Source organism: Nicotiana tabacum, chromosome 6 (assembly GCF_000715075.1).
Source record: "Nicotiana tabacum cultivar K326 chromosome 6, ASM71507v2, whole genome shotgun sequence".
Taxonomy (NCBI): Eukaryota; Viridiplantae; Streptophyta; class Magnoliopsida; order Solanales; family Solanaceae; genus Nicotiana; species Nicotiana tabacum.
The window spans coordinates 216,612,008-216,630,326 of record NC_134085.1 but is presented as its reverse complement, the minus strand read 5'-3'; positions in this window follow the sequence as shown (position 1 = coordinate 216,630,326).

The window sequence follows — 18,319 nt, the reverse complement described above, 5'->3', positions numbered from 1 at the left end:
GAGTTGATGGCATGTGCACTTGTGCACAGCTTGTTTTCCTGCATAAGAAGGCTTTTGATTTTAAAAATTGTTTGACAGCATATGCTGTCAGATATATTCTACTGCCCATACTTGCTTTTAGTTAATAAAATGGAAAAGTTGAATCTGCCAGGGAATGTGAATGGGGTCTAATACTTAATTAGCTAAAGTTGGGATGGAAAATGGGAGGCACATGGGAGGGGTATTGGTGATAATCTATCAGGCTGTAAAAGAGGTAATATGAAGGCTTATAAAAGGATGGACATACAGAGAATTGAGGGGGAATCAGAAAATACAGGAAGAAAATAGACAGACTGTGAGGAATTTTTGAAAAAGAGAGCTGAAATACATACAAATAGATACACATAGATAGAGAGAGGTAAAGAGATAGAAGGTATACAACCAATAATCAGAAACTGTTTCCTCCTATTATTATTTGGGTTTCAGTTGTTCAACTTGTTCAAATCAATTCTGATTCTTTGAAATTCCAGTTGTGTCTATTAGTCGAGTGTTTTCATTGGTTTACTACTGGTTTGGTCTGTCTGGAGTTCTGATTCTCCTCCACTGGGTGTTGCTGTTATTTGGCTATTGCTTTCTATTGGCCATAGTTGCATTTCTGCACTCGAGCCTGTTTCTTGCTGTATTGCTTTGCCTGCTGCTATTCTGCCCTGCTGCTACTGATAGTGCTGTGATTGCTGCTGCATTTTTGTTGTCATTGTACTCTGCTGACTGCCCTTTTCTTCAATTGTCAAATATTTCCAGGTACACAACCTCTGAAACCTTGTATTATTGAAAGTTTGAAGTTGAAGCAGAAATAAAGAAACGAACAGCTGTTCATGTTATAACATTGGGGTTAAAAATAGGTCGAATGTTAGTTGGGATTGTAATTTTACTTCAAACTGCAAATACTTCGTATAAACTAGCATACATTCTGTTTAAGATGGACTGTTAGATAGCACTGTTCAATAGTAATGACAGTATGACATAGACAGCATGTTTGATTTAGTATACATTCGTTAGCTCGTATATGATTCCTTGTCAAATCAAAGCATTTTACTTCGCCAGTTATCCTTTAATCTAGTCCAAATAAGTTCAGTTAAGTTCAAATTAAGAAATGTTCGGATTAAGTATTGCATTTCATCTATCTCATATGTAATCTTTTGTTCGACCAAAGCATTTTCGTAAGGCATGACGTCTTTTTACTTTAAAAGTAATTAATCAGAAATTGATAGGAGTTTGGTTTAGGCCGAAGTATATACTTCAATTAGCATACATTTTCTTTCTTCTGTCTCTGGAAATAAAAATAATAGAAATGTAGTCACTGTAGGATACCCTTCTAAAAATAATGAGACGAGCCTCGCCAAATAAAAAAATACAAATTGCGGGGCCCTCAACAACTAATCATAATATTTAGAATTTGGGCTAGGCCGTTTAGTGAATCTCATGGCCTTCTCAAAAATAATAACGCGCTAGACTCTTCAGGCACGGTTTAAGTAAATTATGTTCTTAAATTCGGGTGCACATTGATGTGACCCAAATCCAAATCTCAACGGAGTCAAAATGTGTTAACATCTACGGGTGCATTGATTGTGACGTGGTTTGAGATGCATTTTTTTTACGACGTTGCAATTCTATAAAAAATAAATGATAATAATAAAAGCGGTTTAAATCTAATAAGAAGCACATAAGTCACTACATGTATTTAAATCAGATATTTAGCCATTATAACAATTTAAGCGACCGTGCTAGAACCACGGGATTCGAGGGTGCCTAACACCTTCCCTCGGGTCAACAGAATTCCTTACTTAGAATTTCTGGTTCGCAGACTTCATTTGGAAAAGTCGAAAATTTCCTCGATTCGGGATTCAAGATAAACCGGTGACTTGGGACACCAAAAACCAAACCTTTCCCAAGTGGCGACTCTGAATTAAATAAATAATCCCATTTCGAATATTGTCACTTAAATTGGGAAAACCCCCTCGCGCATTAACCCTTCGGGGCCGGGCGCGCAAAAAGGAGGTGTGACACTCGTCGCAACAGGTGTTTCTATTTTTGCCGTTGCTTCATCTTCTTCGAATCGTCAAAGGTTCGAAGGTCTTTCGTTGAGTCGAGGCCCGGACAGATTTGTTTACAATCGTTGTTCGTCATTTCATTTTCGGTTAGTTGGTTTTGAATCTCATTTATCGTCCATATTTTGTTTGGTATTTTTCGGATCCAAAATCGATAAATGATTCAATTCTTGTTTGGTTTGTTCGTCGTTGAAATAATTTTCTAGTTTGTTCATATGTTTTGTTGAATTAATTTTCAGATTTCAAATGGAAATTAATTAATTTGTTTTTCATGTTTATTTCATGTTTGTTTTGTTGTTTAGGTAAATATTTGTTAGTTTGATGTTTGTTAGATTCAAATTGAAATTTAATTGATTATTTCTTCAATTTGTTTCATGTTGTTATATATTTTCCAGAAATTATTAATGTTGTTTGAGCCGTTTAAATCCGTCATGTTTGTTGTTTAAAAAAAAATAGATTCATTCATGTTCATACTTTGTTTGGATGATCTTGAATCCGAAATTTGTATAGTTTGATTTCTTGTTTATCATTTATGATTATTTCTTGAATTGGTCTCATAATCTTGTTTAAAGTTTAATATAAGAATTGTTTGTTGTAATGTTGTTAGAGTTGATTTTAAGTTCAATATTATTGAATTTAGAAATCTAAATATACTTGTTTGATTGTTGTTGTTGAATCTGAAAATAGATTTGTTTGTTGCTAAAAATATTGTTCAATCAAATTTTAGTTGTTCTTTGTTGTTCAATTTGTGTTCATGTGATTTGTTGTTGAAATGTTGAAGAAATCATGTTCATGAGATTTGTTGTTTGAATTTATGTAGAAATTGGTCATATTGACTATATTTTGGTTAAGTTTGATTAATTGATTTGTTATAGCTGATGGGGTAATTTGGTAAATCGCAGTACATTTGGGGGTAAAATAGTAATTGTAATAAGGTCGGAGAGGTAGTTTAGGAATTGTACATTTTGTAATTTTTTATGTGAAACATGGAGGACAAAATGAAATGGGGTGGGTTGTGATATAGTTATTTAATATAAAGGGGGGACAAGACAAATTTTAGTGTGGGGGAATCTTGTATTTGTTTATGTTAGGCATGGGGGACAAAATATAATGGGGTGGTGTGATATATTTATTTAATGTAATGGGGATGAGTGGGAAGATAATGGGTTTGGTAGAGAAAATGAGTTGATTTTAATTGATTAAAAGATTTATGGGATGAGATATAAGTAGAAGTCTTGAAATCAGATAAAAAATACAGATATAGAGGAACTAATCTGAAAAGAGAAAGAGAGAAACGAATCTGAAAAAAAAAAGAGATAGAGAATAGAGACAGAACAGAAAAACACAAACAGAGGAAAAAAAAAGAGTTGAATATTTAAGAGAGAGAAAAATTCCGAAAAATATTCAAACTTTCAAATATAAAAAAAAAAACTAAAAAAAATCTTCTGCTTTCTTTCATTGTTTGAAATCAGCATTAATTATGGTTGTTTCATAAAAGTTGGAAGCATTTGTTTTGGGATTACTATTTCACCGGTCTGTTACTGGGTTGTTACTGTTGCTGGGCTGTTGTTGCTGTGCTGTATTGTTATTACTGCTGCTGATTCTCATCTTCATTTTCTTTTGCTTCCAATATCAGGTACACAACTGACACACAGGTTATTGTAAACCGAAATATGAAGCATGAATACAAAAAATGAAGAGTTGAAATTCTGAATTATATTTAATTATATTCTGAATTTTATTTGTATGTATAAATTATTTAGCTTGCAAAAATCAGAATCATGTAGCTATTTAATACATATAGTGGAACATCCGACGATAGCTTAACGGATGAACTATTTATATATTGCCTAAAAATAAATAAATGGTGTAGTAACTCCGTCAGTCAAAAATCAAACGAATAGGCCATCTAGTAGGAACTTGATAGGAATATTGTTTAGTTAAATAATATTGGTTAATTTCAGCATGTAAATGGTCTAGGATTAAAATTAGATTGCTATGTTTTTTTTTAATTTGACAAACTGAGAACATGCCTAGTATAATGTAACTAGGTAATAACATGTAAATAAATTAAGATATTTTCTCTTTTATTTTGTAGAGACAAATTTCAAATAAAAAATGTAGGCATTTTAGGACTGACCTTTTTTTTAAAAATAAAATGAGATGAGCCTCGCCCAATAAAACGCATCAATTGCGGGGCCCTCGATAAATGTTTAATTGAGTATTTAGAATTCGGGATAGACTGTTTAGTGAATTCCACGGTCTTACCCATAAATAATAATACGCTAGTCGCTTTAGGCGCGCCTTTGATAATTTAATTTCCTTAAACTCGGGTGCACATTGATGTGACTCAAATCCAAATCTCAACGGAGTCAAAGTGTGTCGACGACCACGAGTACATTGATTGTAACGCGGTTCGAGATACATTTTCACAACGTTGCAATTCTTGATAAAAATAACAGTAAATGATAAAAGCGGTTGTAAGTTAAATTTTGCACATAGGTTTAACATGTATAAAATCAGATAATCAAGCCAAATATGACAGTTGAGCGACCGTGCTAGAACCACGGAACTCGGGAATGCCTAACACCTTCTTCCGGGTTAACAGAATTCCTTATCCGGATTTCTGGTGCGCAGACTGTAATATGGAGTCATTCTTTTCCTCGATTCGGGATTAAAATTGGTGACTTGGGACACCCTAAATCTCCAAAGTGGTGACTCTGAAATAAATAAACAAATCCCGTTTCGATTGTCCTTTAATTGGAAAAAACTCCCTACGTACCCTCGCGGGGGCGGAAAAAGGAGGTGTGACACCGTCCTCAACATCAACAGCCTCACCAACCTCCGGTGTCGCAGGGTCATAGCCACAAACAACACGAGTCTCGCGGGCCTTCGCCCGAGCATCATCAAAGACAGCCTCAGGAACACTTCCCGCTTCCCACATACCCTTGTAGATATCTCTTTGGGCCTCGACATGGACCCATAGCTTGTACAAGTGGCGGGGAATGGCGGCAGAAGCAGATTCAACCTGAGCCAACTATTTTGTCTTCTCAGCCTTGAGAGTGGCGAACTTGTCTCCCAAGTTTGAAGCTTCCCAATCAATTTCACCAATGCGCTCCTCAAGCCTCGCCTCCATCAGCGTGGCCGTTGCCCTTTCAGATTCCTGCTCAGATTTGAGGATGTGGATAGTGTCCTTTAGCGCCGCCGCTCTCGCCAAAGCCGACATCCGAGCATTCTCAGCACTTTCCATCTCGGTCACTTTCTTCTCCAGCTCGGCCAACTTCCCCATCCGTTCGCACTCAAAGCTTCGACTCTGGTGGCATTCTGCTCAAGTTCGGCATATAAAGATAGCAACTTCGCCTGAAGATCCTTGCACTCCGCAGCAACCCCCTTCCCAGCTCAAGCTCTTCGTCCTTGGCATGAAGCAGCTCCTCAAGCTCACTGCATCTGCGGATAGACAACATCAGGTCCTAATCTCTTTTCTCCAACTCCACCCTGGTAGACTGGGTACTGGCACTCGCTCTGAGCTATTCGGGCATCTCACGACACCGGTTACGGTACCGTCGATACTTCTCGCCCATCTTCAAAAAAATCATGGCCCGCATCTCGGCCCTACGATCATTCTCGACCTTTAGTATGTAGGTCTAAAAGAAAGGAGGGAGGAACGGAGTTACTAATATATATAAAAAACAAACGAATGAAGGTCACTAAGTAAAGGAAGGAAAGAGAAACTCACCCTCAGGCCCAGAGCGGCCATACCGCGCGACAACGCGGAGTCGCTAACATCCTGAAAAGCTCTACTTTCAGAGGCGGAGCATAGAAGGTCGAACTGCGGCACAAAGTCCACCGTATCTTGCAGCAAGATGAGTTCAGACGGAATTTCGAGTATCCGAGAAGGGCCTCCCGCTTATACTACGATTCAGGTATAGCTCTCCTCGAACATCCTCATATCCTCAGGATCGATGTCGGACTCAGATTCATAATCGTCAACCACGACGCCCTTGCCCATCTCACTAGCTGAAATGGGGGCGTGGTTCGGCCGCGATATTGAAGGGTCGCTCGAAACAGAAACGGCGGCCTCAAAACTCTGTCTCTCCGCCAAATCAACCCCTTGCATGCTCACAATGGGCGTCGTCTCCATGGTTGGGTTGGAACTATCTCCGACTTCGATCACCGCTGGGGCAAGGATGCTCCTCGAAGAAGTTTCTGCCGGGGAAACCTTTTCCAACAGCACCCCCGTCTCTTCGGTGGGTCCTCCCCACTACTTACTCAGGAAGATTCACCAATGGAATGGGCTGCAGGAGTCGGAATCTCCGGCTGAGTAACCTCCAAGCGCACAACATTGGCCGCAGGTGCAGGCTGGATATAATTCTTGGTGCTGGCTGGATAGCAGCCCTCAGCGCAGGACGAGTAGAAGGCGCCAGTTGAAGGAATGCGAGCGGAGGAGCCCTCTTTCTCATCACTCCTCCCCGACCTGTCAGTAAGGAGGGATTAGATCGTACAACGACAAAGTTTTTAAAAAAACTATGAAGTAAGGAACAAATTAAAACTACAAGCCAAGTCACCAGTAAGAGGCTTATGCCCAAACTTTTCATGGAAGGGCATCCACTCGCGAATACCCACCGTGTGGGGTAAAATTGCGCTCACCCAATCACGGATATCGGCGACCAGCGGGGGAGGTAATCTCTCGGCTGCAAAGACAACAAGTACTCAGCAATGTCTCCTAAGGGAAGACGATCGACGACCGTCTTAAGAAGAATTACAAAGTAAAGGAAAACTTACGAGCAAAGTTCTACGTCTATGGAAATTCAGCCGAGTCCGCCATGAGGTGCTCCATCCGCACATAGAAGTAGCTTTCCCAAAAGCGGCGATTGGACTTGTCGTCCATCTTCACCACCAAACGCTTGGTTCCTCGATGGCGTATATGGATCATCGTACCCCGAAGAAAATGAGGGTCAAAGATATGAAACATGTGCCCCAGGGAAATTCCTCGGCCGACCATCTTCGTGTACTTGATGAGCATAAGAAAGAGTTTGTACGCGTACGGGGAGAGTTGAGCTGGGCACACTTCGTAGAATCAGCAGAAGTCCACCACCAGAAAAGGAAGGGGAAACGTGTACCTAACAACGAAGGGGTACGCGTAAAACGCGCAGTACCCCGGGCGGTGCAAATGCACAATATACTTCCCCACCGGAACCATTTTGATGTGAGCAGGGATCCCCTACTTAGCTTTAAGCGCCGCGATCACCGCCTCATCCATGGTGGAAGGAACTGACTCCGGCTCACTTCCTGATGGGCTATAAAAATCAGTTCTCGCCTTCCCCAAACGAGGAACTATCTCATCCACAGTTGGAAATCCCTCATCTTCCACCACCTCCACTCCCTCTTCGAGTAGGGATACATCGCTTTCTAGCACCGGAGCACCAACAACTCTATCGGATTGGGAAGAAGTACTAGCCATTTATCTTTGTTGATCGAAATAAACAAGAACGGTGAGGGAAAAAAGATAATGGTCACTTCAAATTCTATCAAAAGAAGAAGTATGAAAGACTAAAGGAAGAGGAAGTTTGCAAAGTTCTTTCTCAGGTAAATTGAAAAACACAACAATCAAATAAGGGATTCCCCCTATTTATAGAACATAAATGTCCTGAGCGGGAAACCCAAGAGCCGCCAATCAAAAAAAACTTAAAGGGCACGGGAAACGATACGGTTCCTGGGAATCATGCGCTATAATGATACATAATGGATATTCATGGTACCCTGAATCGATGCGACGATCCAACTCTGAAGTGACGTAACGGTCCAATGAAATCCTTGAAGCGTCATGTCGCCACCTCACCTTAAGGACCTGTTCCATGCATAATATTCAGATTTCTCCTAACTTTTGAATCAATAGAATCCGCCCATCGAGCTCGCCAAAAGGTGACCCCAACAGGCGAAGGGACTAACTGTATGGGTCAAAATCTGACCACAAGATGGTTTTCATTAAAAGGAACGATAAGGGATCGACCAAGCCGTAGTCGTTCCCCCGAGGCGTACTAGCAACGAGCATCCCCGCCACTGCCAAGATCGAGCCGTCAGAAGGATTACACCGCAGAACATGTCGTGATACTTGGGCGAATAAGGAAGAGTACAGTCATGAGAGGGTACGCTGGTTAAAGACCGTTGGATAAATGGAAAAATTGATAATATTATATGAGGGGCTCCCATCCCAGAAAGAGGCGAATCAATATATGTTAAAGACGAGAACAAGAGGAGATCTCCAACAACGAACCAAAGGCTCAGCTATTGGTTGTCACCTCTTGTAGTCACCATTGTTGAATCCAAAAGGATAGATATGATAGTTATCAACAACTTTTCCTCTTTTCCTTCTTTGCTCTTACAAGTATGGAACAATATGTCAAAGATGTAAACTTATCATTTACATTTGATGTATGTTAATCATCTTAAGAAATATTATACAAGCTCGGTCTCCTTCGATTTTCGTATTTTATATGTTCGGATCTAGAGTTAGTTATGTTTAGCTAGGATTTACCCTCTTTTTCTCGATTAATTAGTTTAACTAAAAGGTTTAATACTTATTTAGTCAAACACATACCATTCCTAATAATAATTGGCAAAATTTTAGCCTAAGATTAGTCTTGATAATTAAAGCTTAAAATAATTGGCAATGGATGGCCAAATCCTACCAAACGAACTTAAATATAGAAAAACTTGAATATTCAATTCCTAATTTCACGCTTGTGTCCTTACAAAATTCAGATCCATCGCAAACAATCACCAAATATTCAGTACAAGTTTAAGCTGTTGTTTATCAATATGCATATCACGTTGATATCACTAAATCGCAAAAAACCACCAAAGATTTTTATTGATATACATCATTGTATATCAGTATATATCACACAAGATTTTCATGAATATACATATACATGTGTGCGGCGCTAGATTGCCGCCAGAAGGTCCGGTCGAACCCAGTAGCTTTGGTTCGAATCTTGTATTTGTCTTAAAAATTTCATTAAATATGTATAAATTATTAAGTTAGAACCCAGTAACTTAAAACGATTAGAATCCCGAACCCATAAACTTGAAATTCTGGCTCCTCCTCTGCATGTGTATCAATATGCATTATATACAGGAGAGAAATAGATATACGCGATTGATATACACTAATACATCAGGTGATATACATTTTCCACCTACCACACCGACACTTGCATTTTCCACGTTCTTTTAACATCGGCATCAACAAACAACAATATCTCATCCTGACAAAACATTAGACCCACGTTATTCCAGTAAAAGAATCTTCTTAGGATATTACTTTATCTTTTTTATATGCATTAAGCTTAATTAAATCTCATTTACCCCTGGTATTTCTGACAAAGCCTGTTCATTTGGATCGGATATCCGAAATTCGAATCGAGCCGTTCAATTTCGGATTTTGGATTAGATCAGATTTCGGATTGTGTTTATTAAATTTTCGAATTTCGGATTTCAGATTCGGATTGGTATAATTTTAATCCGATACGAGCCGATCTGAAATCCGAAATTAATAGGGTATGTATAAATACTAAACTTTAATTTCGGATAGCCAGTACTTCCTTTATATCTTCCTCCAAGTTATTACCTTTGCAATTGCTCGATTTAGCTATATTGGCACCATTATACTCTCATAATTGCATAAACATGAATTTTTCTTATTGTATTGCCTCTTTTACAAAGAAAATATACATATGAGTTTGCAACTTTGAGGCATAATAATCTGATCCGAAATTACGAAAATCCGATCCGATATTAATTCGGATTACATTTTCTAGAATCCAAAATTCAAAATTCGAATCTGAAATATGTTAAATCCGATCCGATCCATGAAAAGCTCTATTCCTGATTCCAGAATGGCATTAAAACTGTTGACCTCGAAAATACGAGTAAGAATTAAATTTGATTAGTGATTTTAAAGATATGTGATTTAGTTTAATACCAATTAATAATCAAGAAATATGAAGTAGAGATGAAAGATAGAAGTGAATGAAACATTAGCGATGGCCTCGAGCTTAGTGACCTCGAGGTGGCTTAAGGCAGTAAGAATGATTAAGTAATAAAAATAAAGTAAGAACAAAGGAGCTAAAGGGCAATGTTGATGAACATTAGGCAAAAAGGTAGAGAATATATTCTTTTCTTAGTGATTATGTGGTATTACAAATGATTGATGTCCTCTTTCTATAATAGGGGAACCCTAAATAAGGAATATTTCTATTTACAGTAAGGAATATTCTTGGTACAACTGTCTAACCGCCTAATACGAACTAGTACAATCATATTTCGGGATTTGCGCCATGACTTTGAGAACGTGACAGGAATCTAACTCGTTCTGGTACAAATCCATAATGGTACTATTTCGGGGTCGAACACACTCGACCTCGATTTGCATCGTGCTTCGCCTTCGAACTCGGGTGTGGTCCCTCAAGCTCGAACTTGATCTTGTCCGGACTTGGACTCAGGACGGGCCCTCGAGCCTATAAGTCGGAGGCATACGATTTTGACCGTATACAAAAACAAAGAAATCCCTCATGCTATATTAAATGTACTTAATATATTAGAAAAACAGATTAATTTTCCAAGGTAGGGAAAGGGCAATAAAATGTGGGGGGGCCAGAGTATTGAACAAGTCATGAAATAAGCGTACGAGAATGCTTATCCAAATGCCAGAGTCCACAACATTTAATAGGTCAGCTTCCTAGCCCTTTCCGCCACACCACACTTTGTCCTGGACCTGCACTTGTGCTTCCCTTATAAAAAGTCTCGCCTCTGCATTCATTAATTCACATACACAAAGTAGGTTGGTAGAGATTTGTTTAGCAGATCTGAAATGGGAGATGAGTTTATCAGGAAAACTATGGGGATTGGTGGGTTGGAAAGCTTTTCCCTTCTGATTGATTAAACGCTTTCCAATTCCACCCATTCCTATGGTTTTTCAGTAATCTCTCCCTTTTCTCATGCTTTGGTTTTCTCACTTCAGAGATCATACAGATGAACTTTGAATGGAACAGGTAAAATTTAATTCTTCTGCTGCTGCATTAAGAAAACACATTTTTTTCACCTTGGCCATCTAACAAGTTCCGATTGATAACTAATTGAGCTGTCCTTATTGAAACATTTGAACAGATATTGTCATTTTCTGGCCCTTCAACTGTGATGATGTACATTCCTGTATTTCGGTCTCTCAAACAAACACATCTAAATTGATTGGGAATGTTGTAGAAAAATCTTTGGTTTTCCTTACAATATCGTTATCTCGCGATCACTTTGTTAGGCTCTTTATTTACTAAAGGTTAATAGTATTAGTACTCCATTTTAAGTTTGCACGTGATAGTGTGAGAGCAATCTTATCTCCTATAAAGATGTAACAACTTCCACGATTCAATCAGTTATCACCGGCTGAACTTGGTATGTTTGGTGTAAATCTTATATTCCTCTTTGAGAAATTTATTGAATAATTACAAAGTATTAATTTAGAACTCAATAACTTAAAACAACTAAAACCCAATAGTAACTCATAAGTTTCAAATTCTAGCTCCGCTTTTACCGATTATGCCGTTGCGTCGCCTTTCTTGTTTCAGATCAAAGTGGTCTTAATTTTAAATTGTAATAGGAGATTAATTATTATTTTTACCTGAATACAGTCAGATCTCTCTATAACAACATCCATATATAACAACATTTCACCATAAAAGCCAAGTTTTTCCGAAATCAATTTTCATGTTATGTTATAATATATGTTATATATAACAACAATTCTCTATAACATCCAAAAATATTCGGAAGAAACAAAACTGTTATAACGAGGTTTCACTGCATAATATTTATTTATGTATTTACATGTCACACACCGTATAGGGGTGAGGTGAATGAAATGGAGGTTAGCGACGGGAGTCCTGTGTGACAAGAAAGTGCCACCGTTACTGAAAGGTAAATTTTATAGGGCAGTGGTTAGGCCTGCTATGTTGTATGGGACCGAGTGTTGGCCGGTGAAAATCTCACACATCCAGAGGATGAAAGTTGCAGAGATGAGGATGTTGAGGTGGATGTGCGGGCATACAAGGAAGGATAAGATTAGAAATGAAGATATTCGAGAGAAGGTGGGTGTGGCCCCCATGGAGGACAAGATGCGGGAAGCAAGACTCAGATGGTTCAGGCACATTCAGAGGAGGAACACTGATGCACCGGTGAGAATGTATGAGCGACTGGCTATGGTGGGTACGAGGAGAGGTAGAGGGAGACCTAAGAAGTATTGGGGAGAGGTGATCAGGCAGGATATGGCGCGACTTAGGGTTACTGAGGACATGGCCCTAAACAGGGAATTATGGAGATCGAGCATTAAGGTTGTAGGTTAGGGGAAATTGTGATGTCTTTTTTACAGCTCACTAGAGTGAGACTAGCCAGTTAGGAATTAGTCTTAGGATGCTATTGATCAACTACTGATGATGGACTTTATCTGTTGTGTATTAGTATACCTTACATCTTTCTCGTATTTCCTATATCTCTTATATTGCTGTTACTTTGTTATTTTATGGTATTTATGTTATGTTATGGATTTTATGACATTTTATGTTATTTTATTATGAATCTATTGATAGTACTAATATAGTGTCTCTTGTTGCCTCTTTGAGCCGAGGGTCTCCTGGAAACAACTTCTCAGCCCCTCGGGTAGAGGTAAGGTCTGCGTACATATTACCATCCCCAGATCCCACTTGCGGGATTACACTGAGTTATTGTTGTTGTTGTTGTTGTATTTACATGTAAATATTAAATAATTATCCTAGTTCGATTGTGTAGATATATTTTTATACTCGGAGCATAGAGCTTAACTTTTTCTTCCTTGGAACCTAAACTTTCGTCAAAACAGCCAATAGGAGATTGTAATCGGTAAACCCAATATGAAAATGACATGTGGAATAATGAATTTTTGATCCAATCAGTTAAGCAAATTTACTTTTGGAAAAAAATTCAAAGGCTGTCCTAGTCGGTGGGCCTAAAAATTGCTGTACCCATTGAACATGTTTTTTCTTCGTTCTACTACGATTGGACCATTTTAGCTTTTTGACAAAGGATGAGACCCAGGTTGTATAGCCAGGGCTCCTACTAGGGTATGTTTAAAAGTTACCAACGAAAATTCCAATTTGCTATTAAAGCTTTTAATCGAACATAAAGTTGAAGATATTAAAAAAGTTAATATAATTGTATTATCAAAAAAATAAAATCTTAGTCGTTTAATAAACGTGAATTTTTAAAAGTACATCGATATCTTTGACTTTTTTCTATTTGTAAGTATACATATTTCATGTCGATATGTGCATTAAGAGCATATTGTGCGCACAATTACATGGGGAGCGATCTTATGTTACTATACCCTCGTCCCAAAATATGTAAGAGTATTTGATTAGCTAGAGGTATGAGGTTTAAGAAAAAAAGAAATTTTTTTGAGATTAAGCCATACACACTTTTGTGGTTATAAATTATTTTACTAAGAGTAACATGAAAAGTTTAACATTAAATTGTTAATAAGCATAAAAAGATATCATTCTTTTTTGGTACGGATTAAATACAAAATAGTATCACATACTGGGATAAAAGAAGTACTTGTTTTCTTAAATAGTATCACATACTGGGATAGACATACATACATATATATTATACATACATATATATATTGACCCTTAGTTTTTTAGTGTGTTTAATTATTTTTTTATACTGGAACAGATGAATACAGTATTATTCGAATGAAGGAGCACATGAGTTCCCTCGATGGAGGAGAAGTAACGTGTATCCTTTAGGAACGGGTGAAGGAAAAGAAACGAATAATTTAATTCAGTAACCTACGAGGCATATAATATCTGTTAAGTTTGGCAAATAATTTTGTCCCATGTCGGTGGGAAAAGAAGAGTTGGGGGATTTTTTCCCTATAAAAGAAGGCTTAATGTTTAGAATTTAAACACACCTCTCATTTGCCTTCTTATCTTCTTAAGGCATTTGTATCTTCTCTCTTTAGTATTATTTCACTTGTATTTTGGAGTGGAATAAAATATTGGTTGTGTCCGAGGAGTAGGCAAAATTAGCCGAACCTCGTAAATTCTGGTGTTCCTTTTATTGTTGCTTTATTGTCTTATTTATTATTTGATGTCTGTCATAATTTTTGGTATAGTAGTTGTGACTTATTCACACTATATACATTTGTCTTCCGCAACAATTGGTATCAAAGTCAAGGTACTGTCTAAGTATGCTCTGTGGTTGCAGCATAATATGATCTTCTACATCAGAAAAGATATATCTTGGTAACTGTGTCAAGGTTCTGTCTTAGTATGCTCTGTGGTTGCAGCTTAGTCTGATCTTCCACACCAGAAAGGAAATAATCTTGATTTGTGTCGTCAGCTATTAAATAATATTTGTGTCAAAATGAGAGACAATAAACAAGAAGAATCTACATCAAGTGTCAATAATATGTCATCGTTGGCATCTTCGCTTATGACAAGAATTGTGTCAAATGCGAAATTTGCGGTAGAAATTTTTGACGGATCAGGACACTTTGGGATGTGGCAAGGCGAGGTTCTAGATGTCCTTTTTCAACAAGGGCTAGATCTTGCCATTGAAGAAAAAAGACTAGATGTTATTGGAGAAGAAAATTGGAGAATTATCAACCGTGTTGCTTGCGGTACCATTCGATCCTACCTTGCTAGAGAGTAGAAATATCCATACACAAAGGAAACTTCTGCAAGTAAATTATGGAAAGCACTGGAGGATAAATTTTTGAAGAAAAACAGTCAAAATAAATTGTATATGAAGAAGAGACTGTTTCACTTCACCTATGTTCCTGGTACCACGATGAATGAACATATCACCAGTTTCAATAAGTTGGTCACAGATTTGCAAAATATGGATACAACTTATGATGATGGTGACTTGGCCTTGATGTTGTTGGCGTCACTTCCTGATGAGTACGAGCACCTTGAAACTACTCTACTCCATGGAAATGACGAAGTTTCTCTCAGAGAAGTTTGTTCGGTTTTGTATAGCTATGAACAAAGAAAGCAAGAAAAACAAAAGGGCGAAGAAGGAGAAGCACTGTTTGTGAGGGGTCATCCTCAAAATCAAACGAGGACAAAGAAGAGAAGATCCAAGTCAAGATCCAGACCCAGCAAAGATGAATGTGCCTTTTGTCGAGAAAAAGGGCACTGGAAGAAAGACTCTCTGAAGTTGAAGAATAAGGCCAAATATAATAATGGAAAGGCCATTATGGATTCAAATGTAGCTGATTGTGATGATTCAGACTTCTCATTAGTTACAACAGAGTCATCAACATCATCATACATATTGTTGATGGACTCGGCTTGTAGCTATCATATGTGTCCCAACAGGGACTGGTTCGTGGATTTTCAAGAAGGAGAATATGGAATCATTCACACAGCGGATAACAGCCCTCTTACCTCATATGGATTGGTTCAATACGATTAAGGAACCACGATGGAATGATCAGAACATTACCAGATGTTCGATGTACCAGACTTCAAGAAGAATCTCATCTCTATGGGAGCCCTAGAATCAAAAGGGTTCAAAATCATTGCAGAAAATGGAGTGATGAGAGTATGCTCAGGTGCACTAGTGGTAATGAAGGCTAATCGGAAGAATAATAATATGTACCGCTATTGTGGCAGTACAGTTATTGGGACAGCGACAATGACATCCAGTGACGACAAAGAAACAGAAGCAACCAGGCTATGTCACATGCGCTTGGGACATGCTGGAGGAAAATCCTTGAAAACTCTATCAGATTAAGGATTGTTAAAGGGAGTCAAGGCTTGCAACTTGGAGTTTTGTGAGCATTGTGTTAAAGGAAAACAGACAAGGGTTAAATTTGGTACAACGATCCATAATACTAAAAGGCATTTTGGATTATGTACACTCTGATGTTTGGGGTCCTTCCAAAACACCTTCATTGGGTGGGAAGCACTATTTTGTAACCTTTGTTGATGATTTTTCTCGAAGAGTGTGGGTGTATACAATGAAAAACAAAGATGAAGTGCTGGAAATTTTTCTCAAATGGAAGACGATGGTGGAAAATCAAACAGGCAGGAGGATCAAGTGTATTCGCACAGACAATGGAGGTGAATACAAAAATGATCATTTCAATAAGGTCTGTGAAAATGATGGCATCGTCCGACACTTCACTGTTAGACATATACCACAACAGAATGGAGTGGCAGAACGTATGAACCGGACCTTGCTGGAGAAGGTACGGTGTATGTTGTCCAATGCTGGCTTGGGCAAAAAAATTTGGGCTGAGGTAGTTACATATGCATGCCACCTCATTAATCGCTTACCATCTGCTGCTGTTGATGGCAAGACACCATTTAAAAAATGGTATGAAAAGCCTGGTGTAGATTATGACTCTTTGCACGTGTTTGGCTCAACTGCATATTATCATGTGACAGAGTCAAAATTGGATCCAAGGGAAAAGAAGGCTATTTTTATGGGAATTACTTCTGGAGTCAAAGGATATCGCTTATGGTGTCCTATAACAAAGAAAGTAATATTCAGCAGGGATGTTACCTTTGATGAATCTGCTATGGTAAATAAGGTAACAGAAGATACCAAATAAAATGAAGGTGCTTCTAAGCAGGTGGAGTTTGAGGGAAAATTTATTTTTCCTACACAAGAAGCAAATGAGGAAACAAATGAAGATTACCCTCTGGAAGGAGAGCCAGTAGAGGAGATTCCAACTCAGGAACCTCAACAACAACTTGAATCAATAGCAACCAGCAGGCCAAAAAGAACAATAACGAAACTTGTTCGTCTCATAGAGACGGTTGCTTGTGCAACCTCAATTGTAGCTGATGATGTTCCTACCACTTATAAAGACGCTGTCCAAAGTTCAGAAGAAGATAAGTGAAGGATTGCCATGAATGATGAAATACAGTCCCTTCATCAGAATCATACATGGAGATTGGCCAATCTCCCGAAGGGAAAGAAAGCAATTGGGTGCAAATGGGTATTTGCAAAGAAAGAAGAATTTCCTAACCAAGTAGATGTTCGCTACAAAGCAAGATTGGTGGCTAAAGGATATGCTCAAAAGGAGGGAATTGATTACAATGAAGTGTTTTCTCCAGTTGTAAAACATTCCTCCATTAGAATTATGTTGGCTTTGGTAGCACAATTGGATTTGGAACTAGTTCAGATGGATGTAAAAACTGCGTTTTTATATGGAAACTTGGAGGAGGAAATCTACATGACTCAGCCAGAAGGATTCAAAGTTGCTGGAAAAGACAATATGGTGTGCAAACTTGAAAAGTCGTTGTACGGATTGAAACAATCTTCTAGACAATGGTACAAGCGATTTGACGAGTTTATATTGCGGCAAGGGTACAAGAGAAACAAATACGATCATTGTGTGTATTTGCACAAGCTTAAAGATGGTTCTTTTGTATATCTTCTCCTATATGTTGATGATATGTTGATAGCTTCCAAGAATTCGGAAGAAATTGATAAGTTGAAGATTCAACTGAAGAAGGAGTTCGAGATGAAGGATTTGGGTGAGGCAAAGAAAATTCTTGGCATGGAGATAATTAGAGATAGACGTTCAAAGAAACTCTGTTTATCTCAGAAAGAATATTTGAAGAGAGTACTTCAATGTTTTGGCATAGATGACAAGACTAAGCCAGTTAGTACTCCACTTGCTTCCCATTTTAAGCTAAGTACTACTATGTCACCAATGGATGAAACTGAGCGAGAGTATATGTCAAAGGTACCATACGCAAATGTTGTTGGTAGCTTGATGTATGCAATGGTTTGCACAAGGCCTGACATTTCACAAGTTGTTGGAGTTATTAGCAGATATATGCACAATCCAGGGAAGGAGCATTGACAAGCTGTGAAGTGGATTCTACGGTATATTCATAATACTGTAGATGTCGGGTTAGTTTTTGAGCAGGAAGACAATCAGTCTGTAGTTGGATATTGTGACTCAGATTTTGCGGGTGATCTGGACAAACGAAGATCAACTACTGGTTATGTGTTTACTTTTGCAAAGGCACCAGTTAGTTGGAAGTCTACTTTGCAGTCAACAATTGCTTTGTCTACAACAGAGGCAGAGTACATGGCTATTACAGAGGCTGTGAAGGAGACAATTTGGCTTCAAGGATTCCTAAAGGAGCTTGGTGTTGAACAAAAAGGTATCA